We start from the raw sequence: 20,295 nt of genomic DNA, 5'->3' as shown, positions 1-20,295 counted from the left end.
AAAGGGAAATAACTCAATTGAAGTTTTAAAATAGACACCAGATCTATAATTCGCCCATGCAAACAGATGGTGGAATGTTCACTGCGTGCTTCGTCCCAAAGTTATGGCAATTCTACAGGGACTATTTTTTGTCTTTTCATGTATGGATAAACAGATTAGAAGTATTGTGATTAAGATTATAAATACAGTATGCTGGAAAAATCAAATTAGTTTATTGAGAAACCGGTCTTCCTAACTCCATCGCAAGATGTAAAAATTCATTTACCAGGAAATACCCACGCTGATAATGGATAAATACTTTACCAAGGGATTTCTATTTACGCAAATAGCGATGGATGACTTTTCTTTAAATCTTTCTCTTTTTATCAAGACATATGAGTTTGTATGCAGTCATCTACATCAGTACATTTCTAAGACTGCGCTTTAAAAATATATAATGGATTTTAATTTCACCTTGATGGACATCAGCCTTCCTAATTTTGTAACAGATTACCAGTCAAAAGAGAGTTAATATTCTACACTATTAATAAAAACTATATATATATATATATATATATATATATATATATATATATGTATATATATATAGTTTTTATTTTTTATTAATTCAATATGGCGTAATGTAAAAATATAAAGGTAACTGCAGCTTCTCTTCCAATTTTCGGATTTTCACCATGTCAACTCACATTTCAATTCCTTTTGACGGATTGATTGCTGCTATTTCTTCTGATGAGTTGGGGGCATAATGGATGCACTAATTGATATAATAATTAAGTGATACTGTCAAGAATTGTATAAATCGACTGATTCAAAGGAATAAATTATAAGATGGTTAACATCATGAATTTTGGAATATAAATTTTTGCCATTTATTCTATATATTGTTCTGTAATCAAATTGAGCTTCTTATATAAGGATTAGTTATATAATAAGAAAATATATTTCTACAGAAATATATATATATATATATATATATATATATATTTATATTATGTCCTGTTTTTATGTTTTTCAGAGTTTTTTAGAATAGCTTGCGTTACTTTAAAATTAATAGATTTTATACCACCAGTTTCTAACTTAGTAATAAGGATGATAAAACGAGGTGGGGATAAAAATAAAATATTTAAACAGTTAAATAAAGCATTTGTTCGATATCCTGATGCTTTTGAATCGTTTAAGATTAACCAGACTATATTAATAAAGGAAATGCAAAACTATATTAGAAATGTATAAAATATATTTATAATTACATATAATAAAATTATAATATAATATATATGTAAAAATATTTTTAACCCTTATATATCTAATTTTAAATAAATAAAAATGTAAATATACTAAATACTAATCATAGTGGGGGTGATAAATAGTTAAATGGATTAATCCGTAATCTTATAACTACAAGACTGATAAATTAAAAATTAAAAAATATATCCATTTTAAATGTGGAAATTGATGAATCACACAGGAAAGAAATTCATTTTTCTAGTGTGAAAAGGTTAGTAACTGCAATTAAGAATAGGAAATTGGATCAAATGTTTGTAACATGCCTTCTTCCTAAGATTAATGGTGGTGGTGTTTGATCAACACTGCTGGGGAGCCATGATGTAATATACTGTTTTGTTTTTAAATCCCCGAAACAGTGTTTCATGGCAAACAGCTGATGATCCCTTGAAAAATAAATTATTGGTACTATAGTAAATTCGAGAGCGAGTTGATGCATTGATTGCAGGTGATTAAATAAATAACTGACTGGATGGTTTTCTAACGAATGATAAAAAATATTTTTTGTATAGTTTTAAAGGTTGAAAACTTCAAAGACTATATATATATATATTTCTACAGAAATATATATATATATATATATATATATATATATATATATATATATATATATATATATTGAGGGAATTAAACCTGGAGTCTAAAGAGAAGAGTTTATTTTAATGTACTAGTAAATGTATTAATACTATTTAAAGAAAACTGCTCATTGTACTGTAGATATATAATAAGCTCAATAGATATAGATATCCTAGATATTTTTGTGTCTTTAACAGCTTCCCCCCCTCCCTATTTTTGATGACGAGAAGACTTTGTTATTACTGGACAAAACTTTTGTCGAATAATTATCATTGTCAATTTAAATATAATGAATATCTGAAACGATCGTACAATATAGTGGATTTTGTTTGTTTTCCTTTTGAAACTGATTTTTAATTCAAAATTGTGAATCGTTTTACTCAATAAATGTATATATATATATATATATATATATATATATATATATATATATATATATATATATATACATATGTATATATATATATATAACTTTAAGTAAAAGAGAAAATATAAAGATCAATTCTACTATATATTCTTATATATCATACTATATATAAGCTTCTCCTTATTTATTTAGAATTCATTAAAGCTTCCCCCTACACTCTATAATTCCTCTTAATCTTTTTCATCCCTAATGAATCTTACGCTAGACACCGCATCCCCACCATGCTACCTAGCACCTTCTCTACTCTTCTGATGAGAAGCGTTAGGCTTCGAAATGCCCTGGCATAAAGCGTCCCCTCTATCCCCCAAATTTTGCCTGCATTCCATTATTCAATAAATGATCCATTCTATATCTACCTATATATAGTTTTGTGTCTTCATTTCATTCTCTTGTTGTCCTATTATATATATATATATATATATATATATATATATATATATGTGTGTGTGTGTGTGTGTTGTGTTTAAGTTGATTGCTATTTGTTGGTGTTTTTCTTGAGTGTTGCATTTTATTTTATGGCAGGCCTGTATGAGAGTGCCCACACCCTGAAAATGCATGTTTTAAAAAATTCATGACTTTTAAGAAGGGAGTTCCTTTTCTCGTTATAACGTTCTACTACAGTGACCTGTTGGCAAAGAAATTTAATATAAGTTAATATAAATTTAATATAAATTTAATATAATTTAATATAGATTTAATATAATTTAATATAAGTTAATATAAATTTGATATAATTTAATATAAGTCAGGTAGCAATGAAGTAGAACGTTATAATGAGAAAGCGAATTAAAAGTTATAAAATTTTGATTTTTTTTTTCAATTTTTTCTGTTAATATGATAGTTAAGTCTGTAATCTATGATAATCGTCAGAAAAATTTTTTTTTAAATGTATGAAATGTATTTTTAGGGGGCTGGGCACGCTCATATAGGTTCACCTATTTTATTTTTTTAATTATAAAGGAGTCTATGATATTTGAATGAATCGATAATACCTGCCTTTATTTATAGTTCATAGAAAATGTGTTGAGCTAAAATTATTTGAACTAAATTATTTTAGACTTATTCTCGACTAATATTAAATAACACACTTTTTTGTTTGGAAGTTAAGAACAATTTGCTCTGCGCATGTGTGGAAATGCATCTTTTGTTTTCAAAGTGCCTGGCTTGTTAATCCATACATCTCTCAAAACTATGATTTCTGAAAACCCATTTATCTGTAGGTTATGTTTTTTCTTGATAGCAGTTGCATAGACTCACAGCAACAAATACCACAAATAAGTAACATTTACTTATTCAATGCTTATGCAAATTTCTCTATCTATGATCCTGACTGCATTTGTCCTTTTTTATTGTATTTGGGAGCAGAATGTACTCTTTGCTTAGTTGTTTTCGCTTTGTATATTACACTTGGCACAATATTACATCTTTCGTAACCTCTTTTATGGTTTATCAAGGACAAAGATAAGCCTGGCATAAGAAATATGACAAATGAAAGAGAGTGAAAATAGCAGACAAATGTAAAAGCTACATTAAAACATATTAACTTGTATTGATCGGACTATTGTTCTCATCTTGAGTGTTATTTGTGTAATGTTTCAATTGGATTGTCCTTCGACTGTCTTCAGACATGTTGGTTGTTGTTTAGAAAAGAAAAGAGAGAAGTTACTGGTTCCATAGAAAATTTCGTATTCTTTGAGTTAGTCTCTATTTTATGGTTTTAGTTTCGAATTTATGAAAAAATTGGTTGACAAAGCGGGGGCAACTCTAATAATGAATTCATGCGATGGAAGGTAGATAATCCCCTATCGATCTTTATTAGAGTTGCCTCCCCTTTGTCAACCAACTTTTTTCCCAAAACTCGAAACTAAAACCATAAAATAGAGACTTACTTACAGAATACGAAAATATCTATGGAGCCAGTAACTTTTCTCTTTTCTTTTCCGAACAACAACCAGCATGCCTGGAGATATTCAAAGAACAATCCGACTGAAACATGGCACAAATAACACTCAAAATTAATACAAGTAATATAAACAATCAGCCCTCATCAAAAATTTCAGAATTCCATTATATTAATTGTTCCAAACCCAATCAAAATGCATGTATTGCCATGGTAACCAAAGAAAGATATCCAATGAATATTGTACAAGTAAACATGACTGACTTTGTTGAATTTATGAATTTATATATGGAACTAGCAGTTCAGCACGGCTTTACTCGGGCCTTATGTACTGTTCATAACTTTAATTTTCGTTAGCCTTTTTATTCCAACCAATCGAAATTGATTCCTATTTGAGTCACGTAAATTATTTCAAGTTGAGAGTGTACCCAATGAAGCAGTTCAAAATGCAAAGAAAGATATGTTGCAATTTAATAAATTAGTTTTTTATCCGAAGACAAAACGTACAAGATTTCCGTGATCGAACGATATTTTTCAGGAGTGAATTTCTATTTGAGTCACGTAAATTCTTAAGAGTTGATAATAATAGAATCGAAATCGATGAACAAAAACTTACAGTACTCCAGTTATCGCATGAGTTGATTTTGGAAAACAAACACTCGGGCAACGCCGGGTACCCCCGCTAGTATATATATATATACGAGCAAACAATTAATAAAACATGTTAAAAAACACTTTGAAATGAGTTAAAAACATATTTAATCTGAAAAGGAAACACTAGATAAGTGGATAGTCCTTAATCCGCGGAGTTTCAAAGAAATACTTTCCTTCTCTTCAGAGGGTAGGAATTAGCAAAATGCGGGATCGGATTTTGCATACAAAAGTATTTGATGAAACAACAAGTAAGTCAAAGATCTTACTTGATAACAAAAAAGTGAAGCAGAGGGAATATGGTGAATATATATATGAGAAAGAAATTTAAAACTGTAAGTTAAACTTTACAATCAAAATTTATTGTTCGACTGAATACTCCAAAACACTATTTACAAAGTCCTTATTCCGCGGAGTTTCAAAGAATGCTATTCTTGTTATTCTTCTCGTCTGGGGACATAAAGAAATCAGCAAATTATATTTGTAGCAATGCTAGAATTTGCTAGTTAAGGCATTAAGTGAAACCGCAACTTATTGCAGTTATAAATTGCCATACATATATATATATATATATATATATATATATATATATATATATATATATATATATATATATGTGTGTGTGTGTATATATATATATATATATATATATTAATTATATACACATATGAACCATGCATTTTATATATAAATATATTTTTTTCTGTAAAATATATTTTTTCTTTTTAAATATATAAACACCTGAAACATGCATTTTATATATAAATATATTTTTTCCTTAAAATATACTTTTTTTAAAATATATCATTTTATTTATATATATTTCTTCCTTCTAATTATATAAAAGCATAAAACATATTTTAATTTAGAAAATATATTTTTAAAAATATTTTTAATTGTTTTCAAATACATTTTTCTTTTTAATATTAAATTTAATATTTTTTTTTTAATATACATTTTATTTTTAATCATGTATACATATGAAACATATATTTTTATACATAAATATATATTTTTTAAGTATATTTTTTCTTTTTAATATATCATTTTCTTTTTAATATATATATTTTTTCAATATATATTTTTCTTGTAGTGCATATTTTCTTTTTAAATATATACTTTTCTTTAAATATGCATTTTTCTTTATGTTTGTTTTATTTTAAATAAAAAAATTTTGGAACCATATATTTTAATTAATAAATGTATATTTTATAAATTTATATTTTTCTTTTAAATATTTATTTTGCTTTTTAAATATATATTATTCTTTCTAAATATATATTTTGCTTTTGTAAACTATATTTAAAATAAAAAATTTCTCCTCTTTAATATATAATTTTAAATATATATATATATATATATATATATATATATATATATATATATATATATATATATATATATATATATATATACATAGATGTATTTTTAAATAAAATATGTAAATATATGTATTTTTAAATTTTATATTTTTAAATATATATTTTTCTTTATAAATATAATTTTTTTAAATATAATTTTTCCTTTGGATATATATTTTTTATTGAAAATATATTTATATCTAAAATATATTTTTAAATATATTTTTCTTCTTAAATATATTTTTGCATTTTTAAATATATAATTTTCTTTTTTTAATATATACTTCTTTTTACAGAGGAATCACATCTTATCAAGGCCTGAAGACCACTCGAGGATAAGTGTACAGTGGTTAAGGGAAACATGTCGTAGTCATCGTTAGTAGTGGAAATTTTATAAATTGGATTACTTAAGGGGTTGCTCAATCAAATTGTGGTTAGTTGGAAAGCAGGAACACGGAACAGAGTTCCATAGGCATGCAGTTGTAAGAAAGAAGCTTTTTTCATGGTCTCGAGTCAAAACTGAAGAGCCATTGCTGAAAGCAACGAGATATTATAAAAAGGCTGACTGGGAAGCTATCATGGATCTTATCAAAGACGTGCCATAGTGAAATATCTTTTCACTTCCTGCTGAACAGAGCACAAATGAGACCACTGAATGGTTCAAAATGGCAATTGAAGCACATGTTCCCACGCGGAAATTTTATAGCAAGCTCTACTCTCCCCAATGGTTCACTTCAACTTGTGCAGCTGCCATTGTGTAAAGGTAGCATGCGTACTCCAGATTTAACCGACATAAGTCCAGTTCAAACAGATACAAGTATATAGAAGCCAGAAGTAACTGTAAGAAAGAAATAGCAACAGCCAGTAACTTTTCTCTTTTCTTTTCCAAACAACAACCAGCATGCCTGGAGATGGTCAAAGAACAATCTGACTGAAACATGGCACAAATAACACTCAAAATTAGAACAATAATCTGATCAATACAAGTAATATAAACAATCAGCCCTCATCAAAAATTTCAGAATTATATTAATTGTTCCAAACACAATCAAAATGCATGTATTGCCATGGTAAACAAAGAAAGATATCCAATGAATATTGTACAAGTAAACATGACTGACTTTGTTGACATCTGGGAATGTGTAGCTGCTATCAGAAATGGAATCTTAAGACGATTAGGACTAAAATGTGGCAAAACTTTGATAAGAAACAGTGTTGGAGTTAAGATAGAGTGCCAATTGGACAACACTGCTTAAAGCTTGACTAGAAAAGAATCTGAATCCAGTTTCTACATCCCTCATGTGGAATGGAATTATATTTTTGGTTTCCAGATTTAGAAAGAGTATTATATTGTTGACTAAGATGTTTCAGGGAAGATGACTTGCATATGTCAAAAGAGAGATAACTCTTGAATATTATGAGCCAACAAAATGTATTTAAATTACACTTTATTTTGAAATAAGAGACAGCTAAGAGAGAATTTACTGAAACCACCAAAAAACGCATCGAAGCACAGAAATTAGGAACCCGTGACTTCTGGAAAATCTACAACAGCGTAGTAAATAATAAGCAATCAACAATCCCCCCACTATTCAACAATCATGAGCTTGTTTGCTCAGCAACCGAGAAGGCTAACATGCTTGCCAGTCAGTTTGCCTCCAATTCCACACTCGACCCTGCTAACCACCCTCTCCTAGACTTTCCTTTGCAGACTGACGCCACACTAAACGATCTGAAAATAACCCCTTTTCTGGCGTATGCTATCATAAAAATCTTGACACTTCAAAGGCATGTGAACCTGATCTCATCCCGGCTGTGCTATTAAAAAAGTGCTCCGCTGAAGTAGCACCGGTTCTCTCCAAACTTTACAACAAATGCCTTAATGAATCTTGCTTTCCTGCTTGCTGGAAAACTGCTTCTGTGGTACCAGTTTTCAAGAATTCTGACGAAAGAATTGACCCAGTAAATTATCGCCCCATTAGCCTCCTCCCACTTTTCGCCAATATATTTGAGTCCATAATTAACCAAGCTCTAGTCCATCACCTTACAGATGCTAAATTTTTGACCGACCAACAAGATGGATTTAGGCAAGCCCGTTCCACAGCAGACATCCTAACTGTAATCTCTCAACGTATATACCATTCACTGAACAAAGCAGGGGAGGGTAGAGAAGTAGCTCTAGATATATATATATAAGGCTTTTGATAGAGTATGGCATGAAGGTCTTCTTAGGAAAATCAGATCATATGGTATCACTGGAAAAATACTTAACATAATTAAATCCTTCTTAGATAAGAGAAAAATCCAGGTTGTCCTCGACGGTTGTACATCTAAACAATATGATATAAATGCGGGAGTGCCTCAAGGGTCTATCCTTGAACCTCTATTATTCATAATATTCATAACATTGTCTGTGAGATGGGTATATATGCTGATGACATCACGCTCTATAACAGACACGACAGGAAAACAAATGTAGAAGATTCTTTCTACTGTGCTAGAAAGCTACTAATGCACGAAAGTATCCTGTACAGCTATAAGGCCACCATTCGCCTATGTATGGTCATTTGCATATGTGCTATGCTGTTGCTGCTGCATATACTTTACATAACGCCTTCATCAATAGTAGAAAAGAAAGAGAGTCGCGAACCTGATAGGTCCTGAACTGTTATCTAAGCTTCAGCCTCTATCCCATCGACGAAATGTAGCATCCCTCTGCCTGTTCTACAAGTACTTTAATGGTGAATGCTCTGACGAACTGCAACCACTTGTACCCCCTCAACATAAATATGAAAAAGCTTAATGCACATGTGACGATCGAAAATTGTTAAATATTTATCTTTTGAAAGTCGGGCAAATTAAATAGACAGGCGACCCCGGTTGTTAACACGTAGATATTACCACTTAGGCACGATATAAAAAGTTTTAAGAAGTTGTGAGGCGACCGATCAGTTCTTGGAAAAAAGCCTTTCTTGGACATACACGAAAACGCACACATACACACAAACATTTTCGCTTTTATATATATAGATGTAAGCTTAAAATTTAAATCGTCACCATATCTTATCCTGGCAATATTTGATCCTTCATTGGCTGTTAAGGTTACAGTCCGTCAAATTTTGATCAGTTAGAAGTTTGTCCATCACTCCACTGGATGAGTTCCATAAGATAGCGCTTTTTGTTGCGACTTTTAATTTCTGATGATTTCTTGGAACCGAATAAAGACTGATGACTACATTACATCCATTTTTTTTCTTTATATAGACTTGGAGGCCACTCGAGGATAACAGTTAATGGGTGCACATTAGTCAATGGGATTATAGCATAGTAACCGTAAGTAGTGGAAATTTTGTAAATTGGATTACTTAGGGGGACGGTTCATCAAGAACTTGTTTATGTTGGTCTTGAAGACAATCAAATTGTAGTCAGTTGGAAAGCAGGTAAACAGAAGACAGTTCCACAGCCGTGCAGTTCTAAGAAAGAAGCTTTGTTCCTGGAATCTACATTTAGATTTAGGCATAGATAAAAGTGGGGAAAATTATTGGTAATGTTTTTGGCTAGACGAGTGTTTTTCATGAAAGTCTGGTGAGCAGGGACCATAGATTGAAGCTCAGATGAGCACTTGCCATGAAAATAATGATAAAGCAGAGACAGGCTTTCAATGTCTCTTCTGTGGGAAAGAGTTTGCAGTGAATAGAAAAGGTATCCCCTTACGAGATGACTGACCAGTTTTTATGATTTTGAGGTTCAGACGAACAGCTACAGCAGGAATTGGAATACACCCTACTAAAGCCTGATTGTCACAGCTGATGAATTTCAAAAATGCAATCTGGATGTGAGGACATTTTAGAAGAACTATCACAATAACGTTCTGAAAAAAATGTTGCAGAAACGTATGGGATGCTTCAGACGTTTTTGGACCATCTTGCATGAATCAAGCATCAGTTTTTTGAGTGGCATAAGAGATTCAAGGAAGGCAGGAAGTCTGTGAGAGATGATGAGAGGTATGGGGGGAATAAGGAAGTCAGAACACCAGAGTTGATTGGCCAAATAAAGAATTTCATGGATAACGACCATCATGTGCCTATAGAGAATATAAGTGCAGAGTTTGATGTCAGTGTGGGAACTGTGCACACAATTATTCACAAGAAACTGAAGATGCGGAAGATTTGAACAAAGTTTGTTCCAAAGGTGCATCCCACATCTTCATTCTTGTCACAAACTATTTGAGGCTGTCATTATTTATTTCTTAGAACTGCACGCCTGTGGAACTCTGTTCCGTCTGCCTGCTTCCCACCGGACTACAACTTGGATGTCTTCAAGTCCAATGTTAACAAATTCCTAATGAACCGCCCCCTTAAGTAAACACTTCATCAAATCTCCACACTAACGTAATGTACTTGCAATAACCCTTATCCCTGAGTGGCTTCCAGGCCTTGATAAGTGGTGATCACTGTGTAAAAAAAAAAAAAAGATGAAAGAGGTTGTTACGAGGGTTATTGACATGCTCACATGAAAGAACATTCATGGGGCCTTCTACAAGTTGTTGGAATGGTACAACAAGTGCATTGCAACCGGAGGAGATTACTTTGAAGGGGACTAAAGTTTCATGCGTGCACCATAAATAAAAGTGCCCATATGAAAAAAGTCTGGAAACTTATTGAAGGCACCTCTCGTACGCCGGTTTTTATTTGTGTGTGTGTTTTTTTTTATGGCCTCTTCTCTTCTCCTATAACCTTTTTCCTACAGAAGAAACATTGCAATCCTGTCCCTGCTCGATCGTTATTTTCATGGAAAGTGCTTATCTGAGTTACAATCTATGGTCCCACCTTGCCAAACTTTTACAAAAAAAAAAACACTCAACTAGCTACAACCACTATTATTAACAATTTCTCTTACTCCTTATCTGTGTCTAAACTTGAATGTAAACTCAATGAAGAAAACTTCTTTCCTAGAACTACTTTCCTGTGGAACTCTGTTCTGCTGGCCTGCTTTTCAACTGACTACAATATAGTCGTTTTCAAATCCAAGTTTTTGTTGAGCCATCCCCATAAATCAATGGTTATTAACTTTTCTTTAATCATGGTTTTCTTCTCTTTTTAGTGTATATTAGTGAACTCCTATAGCTTATTTATTTTTCAGTGTGAAAAAAACTAAAGAACAGTTTATTGGTCCCCCGACAAAAGGAGGGTGAATCTGTAAATTTACCCTTGTCCCTTCATCCCTTCATCCGTTCATCTGTCCGCACTTTTTTCAATAACTACGCCTTGGAATTTTTTGAAATTTTGCACAAACATTAAACATGATATGAGTAAAAACGTAACAGAACGGATTTTCCGGGTAAACTCTGGGTGCCTTTCGGGTTAAAACGGCTAAAATTGACATTTTGTGCTTATTAAAAAAAAATTGATGTCTTGGATTTTTATAAAACTTTCTGAAAAAATTGTAACTAATTGATTTCTATATAATTTTGTTTGTCTATACTTCGCGATAACTCTTGGGTGTGCCCCAGGGGCTCTTTTAAGGCTAATAAAAACACTTCACTTTTTGGGACTATTTTATCATATTTGTCCAACATTTTCTGTGTATGTCTATTTAGCAGTTTTGTATGGTGCTGAACTCAAATTTAAATATGTTAAGGCTTTTGGGACTTTTGGGGAGAAATGGAGGGGGGGGTGCAATGATGGACTTAGTCATTTCTTTTTTTGCATAGTGTAGAACTCAAATTTATATATGTTGAGGCCTAAAACTGCACTGTTTGTTCATTTTTACCAGGATTTGACGTCCCCTGGGGACTTTTGGAGTTAAATGGGGGGTGGGTGTGCTGAACTTAGTCATTTTTTTATGCCTCGTTCACTGTGCACTCACAGGGGATCATGCATGCTTTGCTTGTTTTGAAGGAAAACTGACCCCATAGTAACGTTACATGTATCATGGGGTCTATATGGCCCCCAGTTGGGAACCATTGCCTTAAATAATCAAATTTTACCCTGTTTCCACCACTAACGATTACTGTTGACCTATTGACCTATTGACCTCCATACACTCACTTCGGGTTTTGATAAGTGGTGATTCTCTTGTAAAAAAAAACAATTATTTTATTTGTACCTCCTCATAAGTGTTACATATTAGAGACCTTATGTCAGTAGTGATTAAGTCAGCTAGTATTCATTTTGACACGAGTCACACTGAGTTCGTGAGAACCAAGATCTGTAGCACGGAATTGTTCCCAGAGATGAGTGACATAAAGTTGAGGCAGGGGCAGCAGGTCAAACGGTAGACAAACCAGAGATATGAGGATATGATGAATGACGTCACGTTTTCCAATGCAGCTTTATTTTAATGAACATTTTCCATTGTCCTTTCATTTTTTTTTATTCATAAATCCCTCGATTCAGCTTTGGAAAAGTGAGGGCTAAACCGATCAGTTGACTCGCCCCCTTTTTTTCTTTCTGTCTTTTCCTTTCCCCTTTTTTTCATTTAAAAAAAAAACGTGTTTTACATGTTCTGCTTTTAATCATGGACCATTAAAAGGCTCCCACCATGATTACAATATTATTATTATTATTATTATTATTATTATTATTATTATTATTATTATTATTATTGTTGTTGTTGTGGTGGCACACATTCATTTGCATATGTGGATAGTAATTACACATAAATAGGAAGACTCAGTTAGTCTGAGTGTGTGTTCACCAGAAGCCACCGAAGGCCGCCGAGAGCAGATATGTTTCTCCAGCAAAGACTCTCTTATTTGACACCATTATGTAAATATCCTGTAAATATACCTTTTCCTAATACACTTCTTATTTGATCTACATTTGTTTGTTGAGTCGTCATTTGTATTGCTTTCTACGTTACTTGTTTCAACCTGCAAACTTAACAATTATTATTATTATTGTTATTGTTATTATTATTATTATTATTATTATTATTATTATTGTTATCATTATTATTATTATTATTGTTATCATTATTATTATTATTATTATTGTTATTATTATTATCATTATTATTATTATTCTTATTATTATTGTTATTATTATTATTATTGTTATTATTATTGTTATTATCATTATTATTATTATCATTATTATTATCATCATAATTATTATTATTATTATTATTATTATTATTGGTGGTGTTATCATTATTATTATCATTATTATTATTATTGTTGTTATCATTATTATTAACATTATTATTATTATTACTATTATTATTATTGTTATAATTATTATTATCATTATTATTATTATTATTGTTATTATTATTATTGTTATTATTATTGTTATTATTATTGTTATTATTATTGTTATTATTGTTATTATTATTATTATCATTATTATTATTCGTGTTATTGTTATTATTATTATCATTATTATTATTATCATTATTATTATTATAATTATTGTTATCATTATTATCATTATTATTATCATTGTTATTATTATTATTATTATTATTATTATTATTGTTATCATTATTATTATTATCATTATTATTATCATCATTATTATTGTTGTTGTTATTATTATTATTATTATTGTTATTATTATTATCATTATTATTATCATTGTTATTATTGTTATCATTATTATTATTGTTATCATTATTATTATCATCATTATTATTATTATCATTATAATTACTGTTATTATTATTATTATTGTTATTATTATTATTATTATTATTATTATTATTATCATTGTTATTATTGTTATTATTATTGTTGTTGTTGTTATTATTATTATTATCATTATCATTATTATTGTTGTTATTATTATTATTGTTATTATTGTCATTATCATTATTATTATTGTTATCATTATTATTATCATTATTATTATTATTGTTGTTGTTTTTGTTATTATTATCATTATTATTATTATTGTTATTATTATCATTATTATTGTTATTATTGTTATTATTATTATTATTATTATTATTATTATTATTTTTATTATTATCAGTGTTCTTCTACTTATTATTATTTTTATTTTTGTTATTATCATTATCATTATTAGTATTATTATTATCATTATCATTATTATTGTTATTATTATTTAAAAAAAACAAAATTACTTTATTGGTTATTACTATTACTACTAATATTATTACTAGTAGTAGTAGTGGTTGTAATGGTGGTGGTGGTGGTGGTGGTGGTGGTGGGTGTAATGGTGGTATGTTTTTATTATTTTTTATTATTACTGTAGCTGTAATGGTAGGTGTTGTTTTATTGCTGTCATTGCTATTGTTGTTTTTACTGTTAATATTATTGCTACCGATATTAGTGTTGCTATTATCATTGTAGATTTTATTTCTACTGTTGTTGGTGGTGGTAATGGGAATAGTGGTGGTGATGGAGGAAAAAGGTCGTTAATAAGTTAAATGTTTTTTTACCGAGAAGGGCCACCTAGCAACAGTTTAGTTAAACGCACCAAAAATGATGGCCGCCGTCCGCATACTGCACAAGTGTCGTTGTTGTTTCGTGAACACAAAAAGTGTTAATCTAAATTAATTTTTCTAAATAAAATATTTGTTTTATTATTTGATAATACAAGAAGTGTTTTCTTTTTTTGTTTGTTTCGTAATAACACGTGAAATGTTAAAAACTAAAATAATTTTTTCAATAAATATATGGTTTCGTTTTTCGTGTCTTCCATTCGGTTTCGTTACATAATCAACCGTATTCACTTTCCGTAGCTTGATTTTTTTTTCCGAGCAGTGATCTGGGCATTATCTAAAAATATACAAATTTATTTTTTTTGGAGGGGGGAGGACTCGTTTTAAACCTCAATATTTTCTTTAATTTTCTATTTTTGAGTGATTATCGAGCCTCCTAAGACGTGATCCTCTCATGTCGGATATTTTTTGTTCAAAAGTTATACTCGACATTACTTGTATTGTTTTTTTTTTTTTTTTTAACCAAATAAATTCTTTTAAAATAAGTTGAACCACTAAAAAATTACAAAGCTAGGTAGAAAAAGAACACTTAGAAAAATCAATTTAATTTTTTTAAAACAACAGTAAACAAGTAAAAATATCTAAAAAAAAAAATATATATTATGGGGAGTATAGTATCTTTAAAAAACAATATCGCCTTCAAGAACAATCAAAAATGTGTTTTCAATCGATATTTATTCAATAAGGGACCAGTTTTCCTACTTAGCAAAAAGGGACAAGTTTTCCGGGTATGAGTATTCCGGGTACGAGTTTTCCGGGTAGGAGTTTTCCTGAATTTATTTCTTTTATAAATGATTTTACCAAAAATTCTTTATAAGTTTTGGTTTCGATTTCAATTATAGCTGATGGAACTCCACTGATCCATTTTTTTTTTAATCAATAATTTTATCAAGAATTCTTCATAAATTTTGGTTTTTGTTTCGATTACAGCTGAAGGAACTCAAGCTGATGCACCCAAGTCATATGGATATTTTTTTTATTTTTGAAATCGCAACTTTATAATATATAAAAATCGATAGAACATTAACTCTATAATAATATATACGAAATCTGCAACAATTAAAATGGGTTTGTATTACGTACAGATAGATTCAAAAAAGTTGTCAACAAACAAATATATAACAAATAAATGTTACCAAAGGCAAGATAAATTACTTTTCTACCAAACTGGATATAATTTTTGTGTTTTTATTCAATTTAACATGTTTATTCAGCTCGAAAAACATGCAATGTTTACCGATGTATTGGAAAATTCAAAATGGCGCCCGACTCTCTCTTTAACACGGTGAGTTTAGGAAAAGGTGTTATAAATAATAAACTAGACAAAATACTATTAAAAAACCACCGAATATATGTCAACTTATGTCACGGTAACATATATTGAGCAAATTTCTAACAGTATTTTATCTAGTTTATTATTTATAACACCTTATCCCGAACTTATCGTGTTAAAGAGAGAGTCGGGCGCTAATTTGAATTTTCCATTACATCGATAAACACTGTATGCTTTTCGAGCTGAATAAACATGTTACATTGAATAAAAACACAAAAAATATATCCAGTTAGGTAGAAAAGTAACTTATTTTGCCTTTGATAACATTTATTTGTTATATATTTGTTTTTTGACAACTTTTTCGAATCTATGTGTACAGTAATACAAACTCATTAAAATATCATATTTAAGCGTACTTAATGATCTGGCTATGCCAGGCGTCCTTGTTAGCTGTAAACACTATCAATAATTCCCCCCACTCTTTATCTGTGCCTAAACCTAAACGTAGATTCCATGAAAAAAGCTTCTTTCTTAGAACTGCACGCCTGTGGAATTGTCTTCCGTTTTCCTGCTTTCCAGCTGACTACAATATGGTTGTCTTCAAGTCTAACGTAAATAAGTTCTTGATGAGCCGTTCCATATAAGTTATCAAATTTACCAAATTTTCATTACTAATGATTACTATATTGTCCAATTTCTACTGTACACTCTTTAACCCTTATCCTTGAGTGGCCTCTTGGCCTTGATAATGTGGTAATGTAAAAAAACAAAAAAAAGATAAATACTTTTGCAGTTTTAACAAGAGTTACAATATCAGAGCATCTTTATTTACGTCATGAATACCAACATCAATATATTACATATGAATGAGTCCCCTGTGGAATTTTCACAGGTCTCGCTAGTTTTAATCATTTGCATCTCATTTTTGTTTTTTTTTTTGTTTTTTTTTACAGCAAAGCAAATCAATTAATAACCTACCAAATTTATATAATTAAAATAAAATTTAAACATTCATAGAAGGAAGGCTCATGATAGTTAACGAAGCTCAACGCCCTCTCCATGTTAAAAATGGTTTTCTAAATAGTAACATTATTATTTAGAAATTAGTTCATAACAATGGAGGGGGGCATTGTTAATATTTTGTTTTAACATCGTTTTCTCATTTTAACTACCAATCGTCGACTATTTTCAACTCTTTATGAAAACTTTAAAGTAGCATGTTGTACACTAATGACGAATTGATACAATTTTGCTTTGTTTAAAATCAAAATAAACCTTTTGTTGTCTTTCAATTTGCAATACATTACAAGGAAAACATCTGAGAAAAAATATGCCTGAAAATTACCCGGGGATTTATGTAATAATTTGAAAATTTACGAAAAAAAAAAAAAAAAAAAAAAACAACAACAAATCTCTAATTAAATATTTATAAGTATTAAAAGAATTGGAATCGGGAATTGAATCGGAATCGGAAATTTTGAATGGAATTGGTAATTGGATCGGAATCGGGGAAAATTTTGGAATCATCCCACCACTAATATATATACAGCAGAAAATTAAAGGTGCTTTTCTCCAAAAGTGAAAACGCTCAGGTTGGAATTATATTTTGCTATAATCATTTATTCTTTGCTGGGTTTCTTTTCAAAGTTGGCACCGTTTGTATAAGATTACATTTTTCTAAGTCACCCCCTTCTGACTTCCATGGGCGTCCTATTCAAAATCCTTGTCTGTCTGCTAACCCATTGCATATCGAACTGATCTCCCTCATAACTAAAATTGTACGTCCCAAAATCTTTTCCATTACGTCATCACTACACATGGCCTAAAGATCCTTGCTGTTTTTTTGTCACGTATCTTTGTTTATATTATGGTTAGCTTAAATTCTATCTATCAAATTAACATCAAGTTAACATTTTTGTTTGTGCTAGTTATGAAAACTAACATTCCTTTCTATGAAAACATTTTAACATAAATAATTTTATCTGTAAATATTAATGACGATCATAATGATAATCGTCGACCAACACATCTCTCGATGTTGCCCGGCCAATATTTAACAAGAACTCACAGTGAGTAAAAAATAAAAATGATGCTCTTTACGAATCGCTATCAAGAAATTTGCTATCGTGATGTAAGCAATTCCGACTATGAATGGAGAAAGCCAAATTAGCGTAGAATACGAACGGAACTAAACTAACTTTGCAAATTAAAACTTAGTTTAGAGTGAAAAAAAAAATACAATTCAGTTCATATAATGTAGATTGTTCAGTGAAATATTTTTATGCTTGACACTCTCGGAAGTGTTTGGCGAAAATCAGAATTGATGACATAAATACAGAAACTTTCTTGGATACCTATTCCTAAAAAGTACCCTCCTCAAAATTGATAAATAAAAATTTAACAACAACAACAACAACAATAATAATAATAATAATAATAATAATAATAATAATATAAACTGATATTTCTTCTTATATGCACAAAGAGTGCAAAGAGGACCGGACAAATTCTAGTGAATATCAATGGTTGCTGCCAACAAGAAATTAATAGTAAGCGGCTGTTGTGATAACACAAATTCATCAGCAAAGGTTATCAGAAGTGGTGAAGAGTACTGGAAATCTGAGGAGACTTGTTGCTACTCGGACTCTAGATAACACCGCAAGTTGTTCTCAAAGAGAAATCTTTGATGATTGCTCGTGTGATACTCCTGGTGATTAAAATAATAATAAAAATAATAATCTATCTTTATATCTATAAAAGTGAAATTGTCTGCGTGTGTGTCTGTTTGTGTGTGTACATTTCCCTACAAAACTTCTCTGTCAATTTTCAGTCTACAGACTCGAGATTTGACATAAGGGGTATTGAGATTTGGGAAATCTTTTTAATCGGTTTTCGGACAGTAATTTGGCTGTCAAGGGGGTCAAAGTTCAACGATTTGACCTTTGAAAACTCTACCAAACTCCTCCGCCAATTTTGAGTCTAAACACTTGAAATTTTAGATGTAGGTCACTTAGACATAGATCAAACTTTTTAACTTGATCTGAGTCCAAAACAATAATTGTTAAAGGGTCAAAATTGGAGTCAAAGTTAAAAAAAATTTACCTCTGTGGTCTCTACCAAATTACTCAGCCAATTTTTGGTCTAAACATTTGAAATTTTACATAAAGTGCATTCAGACATAGGGCAAGCTTCTTAATCGGTTTTTGGCCGAAAATTTGGCTGCCAAGGAGTCAAAGTTCAAAAGATTTGACCTTTGCAGTCTCTAGCAAACTATTCTGGGTGTAAACATTTGAAATTTTACATAAGGGTATTCAGACATGCAGCAAGCTTTTTAATCAGATTTTGGGCGGAAAATTGGCTGCCAAGAGGTCAAAGTTGAAAGTGTTAACATTTGAAGACTCTACCAAACTCCTCCGCCAATTTTAGGTCTAAACACATAAAATTTTAGATGTAGGTTACCTGGACATGAGTTGAACTTATAATATATATACATATGCACATAAAACAGTACATAGGGCTCGAGCAAAGCCGGGTTGAACTGCTAGTAGTAGTAGTAGTAGTAGTAGTAGTAGTGACAATAACAATAACAATAATAATAATAATGATAATAGCAATAAAATGAACTAGAGACATTAATACCACCAGGATCTTTAGCCAGGATATCCAAATGGAGTTTGGCAGGGAAAACTAGTGACGACAGAAGACATGGAACTACCCAACCAAATGGAGATGAGGGCACCAGGGCAACAAGACGACTATAAATACCTAGAAGAGAGAATTGGAAAAGAATACCCCAGGAGAACAAGAAAACTTCTCGAAACCAAATTATATAGCAGAAACCTAATAAAAGGCATAAATACATGGGCAGTATCACTAGTAAGATACTCTGGACCGTTCATAGTGTAGACTAAAGAAGAACTAAGACAACTCGATTAGAAGACCAGGAAACTCATGACCATGCACAACGCACTATATCCGATGTTGACTGACTCTACATAAAAAGGAAAGATGGCGGGAGGGGACTGGTTAATATAGAAGACTGTGTGAATGACAGCAAAAAAGAACTAGAAAAATACTTAATGCAAAACACTGAAAGAATAATCATAGTAGCGAGAGACACGGAAAAAAAACAATCAAACTGAAAACAGAGAGACAAAGGATAAGACAAGAAAAGAAAAGTGGGAAGAGAAACAACTACACGGAAGATTCATAAGGATGACAAAAGATGAAAATAACGGAAACACTTGGACATGGATGCGAAAAGGACACATAAGCCAAGAAACTGAATCCCTAATAACTGCAGCACAAGATAACTCGATAAAAACCAACCACATTAAAGCAAAGATCGACAAAA

Source organism: Euprymna scolopes, chromosome 19, assembly GCF_053919585.1.
Source record: "Euprymna scolopes isolate OS-2025 chromosome 19, ASM5391958v1, whole genome shotgun sequence".
In the NCBI taxonomy this organism is placed as follows: Eukaryota; Metazoa; Mollusca; class Cephalopoda; order Sepiida; family Sepiolidae; genus Euprymna; species Euprymna scolopes.
Note: the sequence above shows the minus strand (reverse complement) of the source record.